Here is a 5778-nt window from a genome sequence, read left to right as displayed (position 1 = left end):
CGGGTTGTTCATGGGGTCGATCTGGTGAGATGGTGGTACGAGTCATCGAGTGAGCACTCTTGATCGCGGAATTATCAAGAGTGGGTTGAGAAGAAAATGACAGAAGAACACAATATAATAATTTGGGCGAAGGAAAATACCTTCTCTAGATTCTGAGAATCAATTGGATTACAATTCTCTCTCTCACAATCTCTCTAGATCAAAGAACAACCTCCCTGATCTCTTTTCTGATTACAATCCGAGTAATCTCTACCTCCTTTTTTTTCCTAGAAAAGTCGTGTTTCTATTTATACAAAATAAAAATCCCAAACAGTGCAGGAAAACCAGCCCAGGCCCAAAACCCGACTCGCGGTCGACTGCAGAGCCACGTGCGGTCGACCGCGGCCAACACCGAGCTCTAAATATAGGTTACAGGTCTTTGGCGGTCGAACCCGCGAAGCCAATCGCGGTCGACCGTGAAATAGTAAAACTGTTTTTCTCGTGTTCTGACGAATCCTTCGACTTCGCTGCTTCCAACACCGTGACTTAGTTTAACCGAATCCTCAGAGCTGTGCACGTTCGCGGTCGACCGCCGTGACACTCGAGGTCGATCGTGAAACAGTAAAACTGTTTTTCTCGTGTTCCGACGAATCCTTTGACTTCGCTGCTTCCAACAACTCTGTCCACGACTCCTCTATACTATTCTCAAGATACCATGAGAATCACCTATCCTAAAGCTCCCATGAGGATCGCTAAGCTCCCGAAGAGAAGATACACCGTATCATGGGTCCCCCCTTTAGAAACTTGAAGTCCCGTTCAAGTTAGAACTTCAGCTGAGGGAACTCGCGAGCCCCTCCTTCTCTGTTGAACCACTTTGCCTTGCTAGAAACCTGACCTTGACGTCTAATGAGAAACGACTCCTTCGTTCCCCGCCTCATCATGGTCGTCTTTCGTTCTAAAATGCAATCTTCTTTCAGCGGCTCCTCTCTATCAAATCACAAGTCTTCAACATGCGGTAGGATCACTTTGTCATCACCTTCATCATCCAACAATGGAGGCTCAAACAACTTCAAATACTCAGCATTGATCACCGAATACATGCCTAAGTAAGACGACAAGTCTAATAAAAAAGCGTTATCGCCAATCTGATCAAGAATCCAAAACGGACCATAATGAATAGGCTTCAACTTCTTTCCCTCTCCTTTTAACCTCTCCTTACTCAATTTAAGCCATACCATATCGCCTTTGCCAAAATTACAAGGAACCCGATGTTGATCATGCTTCGCCTTGTATTTAGCTTGTGATTTCTTTAATTGAGCTTCAACCGTGGCGTGAATATTTGCATTCTTCTCGAGAAATCGCTGAACACGTTGTCGTTCACTTCCCTCCTTACCGTCCACTATGGCTTCACATGAAAACACAAGATCGAACGGGCTTGGCGGTAAAACTCCGTAGCAAGTCTCAAACAGTGACTTTCCAGAAGATCCATGAATCGCCCGATTAAAAACAAACTGTAAATATGGTAAACTCTCACCCCAAGTCTTAGGATGCCTAGAATTATACCCCCGCAACATGTGTACCATAGTCCGGTTGACTACCTCTGTTTGTCCATCTGTTTGTGGATGAAAGACCGTGTTTTTCTTCAATCTAGTGTCCATCAAACTCCACAAAGAATCCCAAAAATGCCCGAGAAACCGACTATCCTGATCCGAAATAATCGAACTCGACAACCCAAAGTGCTTTTACACATGCTCAAAGAACAACTGCGCTGCACCTGCTCCCGTCACGGTCTTCTTACAAGGAATCAATATCACCATCTTGCTGAAACGGTCCACCACAACGTACAAATAGTCATGCCCGCGCTTCGTAGTCGGCAACCCTCCTAGAAAATCCATGGAGATGCTCTCCCACGGCCTGGAAGGAACCGGTAATGGTAGGTACAATCTCCTCTTCCTGTTAGAAGGCTTCGAAATACAACATAACTTACACCCTCCAACATACTTGGTCACATCATCAAGCATCCATGGCCAAAACACATGTCGTCATAGATTGAGAAGCATCTTCTGAATGCCAAAATGCCCTTGCACACGTGAGGTATGTGCTTCCCGAATCCACTGTAACCTATCGCCATCCTCCGGAATGCATAGTGATGTCCCACGATACAACAAGCCATCCTCTCCAAGTGCATACTCCCCCCTTCGAGATAAAGACCTTACCGACGGACGAGATAACATATCGGCCAACTTATTTGTCGCCCCTTCTTGTACCTGATAATGATGTTGAAAGCCATCAAATAAGATATCCACTTCATGTGTCGTGACTGCTGTAGCTTCGTCTGGGCATCTAAGAACTCCAACGGCTTGTGATCCGAGTGCACGATCATATCCTTCCCCAACAAGTACACCCTCCAATGCTTAATCGCCTGATAAAGTACGTAGAACTCCTTGTCATAGGTCGGGTAGTTCGCAATAGCACCTTGTAGGCATCGAAAATTTCCTATAGGTCTCCACGAATGGCTCAGTGTTAAGGAACGATAATGAACGTCACCATTCGATCCACAGGAGTTCGATTGACGTCGATGAACGATTGAAGTGAATCGACGAATGACGTGAGCCGATAGAATTTTGGAATAACGGAGGCACGGGCTAATCGAGAGCCCCGCGATGTTGCAAAAAGAACAACGCCCTTCGTGTCTCGTTCATTCTATAGATAATCCAACCACCGGAGCGGATCGAACTCTTCGTCAAGCTTCCAACGCACTTGGAATCACTCAAATCCGAGTTCGGATAAAGAATTTACGGCGAAAACAATCAAATGCACCTCCACGGACGTCTCAGGAATTCCAAAACACCCCCAGGGGTGTCTCGGAAATTCCGAGACACCCCAGGGGTGTCTAGGCTTTTCCTAGACACCCCAGGGGTGTCTAGGCACCCTAGGTGCCCCCATTGCCTATAAAATAGCAACCTAAGGCCTCATTTTTGGAGGATCTGGATTTTTAGAGAGTTGGTGAAGCCCTGCTGCAGTGAAGAGTGGTCGAGCGCTTCAACACAGGAGAGGTCTTCATCACCCGTGTCCGTTCCTTAGTATTACCCTTCGCCGGTAATCCTAAGAAGAGCAAATATCTCATTTTAGCCGAGATAGACGCTTCGAGCTTCTAGATCTCCTCGCGGATCGACGAAGCTCTGTCCGATTTTTCGGGAGCAGATCTGATTGCCAGGTAGTCCACGGATATCAACGTCCCCGTCACAGGCCAAAGACCCACGCAAGCAAGAGACGATAAACGGATCTTGTGTTTATTTTCAAAAAAGTTATAATTTTTATTTTTTGTTATTTGAATTCATTTGTAACGTTTGAAGTTCTAATGAAATCAATGATGAAGGCAACTTTCGACGAAAACAAGCTGGCGACCACAGTGGGAGCCAACGGCCTCGCTGTCGAGGCCGTCATGACGCAACCGGCATTCAAGATCCGGGTGAATGAAGAGATCGAATACGAGTTCGATCAGCAAAAGTTTGAAGAGTACCTCTCTTCCTCCTCCTCCAGATCCGCCTCTCCAAACAGGCGTAGGAAGACTTTATCTTCCAGAAATGCTCGCGGGACCTCCGGCTCCAAGATCCAAGATCCCGTCACCGTTGCTGCACCCGTGCCCCGTGACGTCCCAGCGGCATCCAAGCAGGTTGAAGCTGCAGATCCAGATCTGCCCTTCACTGTAAGGACAAGTGTTGAAGGTGCTCCAGCTGTGTCAAAGAGGACGCGCCAAAGACGGCGCCAACGCCTTGCACGACAATTGGCCAAGGCCGTAGAATCGATGGACGGGATCCGCTACAATGAAGATCTGAAGTCCAGACAGCGCCAAGAGCAACAACGGCGCATAACCACCTCCTCCTCTAAGGCAGAAACGAACGATTGGGTTCGTGTCATGAGGACTCGCTCAACCCTCGAAGAGCGAATCAAGAAGCGCCGCGCACTGCTTGCGCATGCGTAGACTTGAATGAGCGACTTCTGAAAACGCTAATAAAGCGTCATATCCCCAGAGGAAAACACATTCGTCTGATGATGATCGTGTTATACCTGGGAAGTTATGCCAACACTCTATGGGTTGCTCCAGTTATCAAACTGATGAGTTGTACTATAGAGCTGGGGATACGAGTAAGTCTCGAAAGAGAGATGCTCGAGACACGGAACCTCACTGTCCGTGTGCCAACATCATCAGGGCGGTGTTATCAGAATGCTGCTGTTCTAAAACCCCAAAGAGAGTCTCGGTATTCGAGAGGATTTCCAAGCCAAGGCATTTTCGTGGGAAGAAGTTCGTTCGCCAAGAGGACGAGTACCTAGAAGTATCTGTTAATATGACCGGCAGATGCGGATCGACACGACCCTCTAGCTCAGACCAACTTGCCGAAGCATCCCAGCGCATGACTTGGTTGCGGTCAGGGGTCAATAGGCGAAACAATTACCAAAGAATGCAGAAAGGACTTCCTTCGGAAGAAGAGGTGTCAGAGGCTGATTCAGACTCCTGCTCGGCTATAGCATCCGATGACACGACATCTAGTGCGGGACAACCTTACAAATCACTCATGATCAGCGCCGAACAAGTAACCAAGATGCTTGAAGATGCCCTGGCTAGGCAGAAGGAAAGTTTCAAGTTCGAGATGGAGATGGCCATGCAGCAAATGAGAGAGATGCATGACCAGCAAATCGCGGCTCTGACAAGTCACCAGGGAGAACCCACTCGACACCATAATCAGAATCAAGATGAGAATGAACGGGAAGGGAATAATGTCAACATAAATATCCCTCCTGTCAACAACGACAATGGAAGCGGTCCCGTGGATGATAATGCAAAAGAGGACCACGTTACCTCTCCCCAAAGCCACTCGAAGACAGGTACGAGTGAAGACAAGAAGATGAAGGACTTGGAGAGCAAAATCAACGCGTTGATGAATGCTCAAGAAGTGAAAAGGTCCGGCATACCATGTCCATACCCAAGGGAGTGGGAATCAATTCCATATCCGGCAAAGTTCAATTTAATCAACTTTACGCCGTTTGATGGAAAGGGTTCCCCTACCCAACACTTAATATATTTTAAGTCTCACTTAGGAATAATCTCCGGCAATGAACCCTTGATGGTACGGTCATTCGTTGGCACTCTTCGCGGAGCGGCCTTCGATTGGTATCGTCGCCTCAAGTCGGGAAGTATCAGCAGTTGGGACGACATGGAGGATATGTTTCTGACAAACTTCTTCGATGACGACACCGAAATCTCAATCGGTACACTATTCGATGAGAAGCAAAAGAATGGTGAGACGGTCGAAAACTTCGTGAAGAGATTCCGAAACAAAGCAATGAACTGCAGGGATCCGGTCAGTGAAGATTTTATCCTCGAGACTTGTCACAATAATCTTTCATTGGACATCCTCGAAGCTATGGGAATGGCGCCACCAAAGACCTGGAAGGACTTGAAAGTGCGAGGAGAACGAGCCGAACGATTCCTTAAGAGGAAGAAGGCAGAAAGGGGTCAAATAGCAAATAATGCTCCGCAACCAAACTTTGTCCCTAGGGGTAAAGGAAAAGCACATGCAAATACTGTGGACGCGAATCAAACGTTCGAGGTGCAAGCGCAACCGCAACAACAACAACAGAAGGCGCCTCAGCAATCAAGGTGGCAACAGCAGACCCAGAAGCCAAAAGCCTCGGAGCCGAAGTTCCCAAAAGTCTATTCGTTCACAGGGGATGAAGTTCCCGGTATCTTCAAGTACCTCATTGAGAATAATAAGATCAAATTGCCTCCCGTCCAGG

Source organism: Asparagus officinalis, chromosome 9 (genome assembly GCF_001876935.1).
Source record: "Asparagus officinalis chromosome 9, Aspof.V1, whole genome shotgun sequence".
Taxonomy (NCBI): Eukaryota; Viridiplantae; Streptophyta; class Magnoliopsida; order Asparagales; family Asparagaceae; genus Asparagus; species Asparagus officinalis.
Note: the sequence above shows the minus strand (reverse complement) of the source record.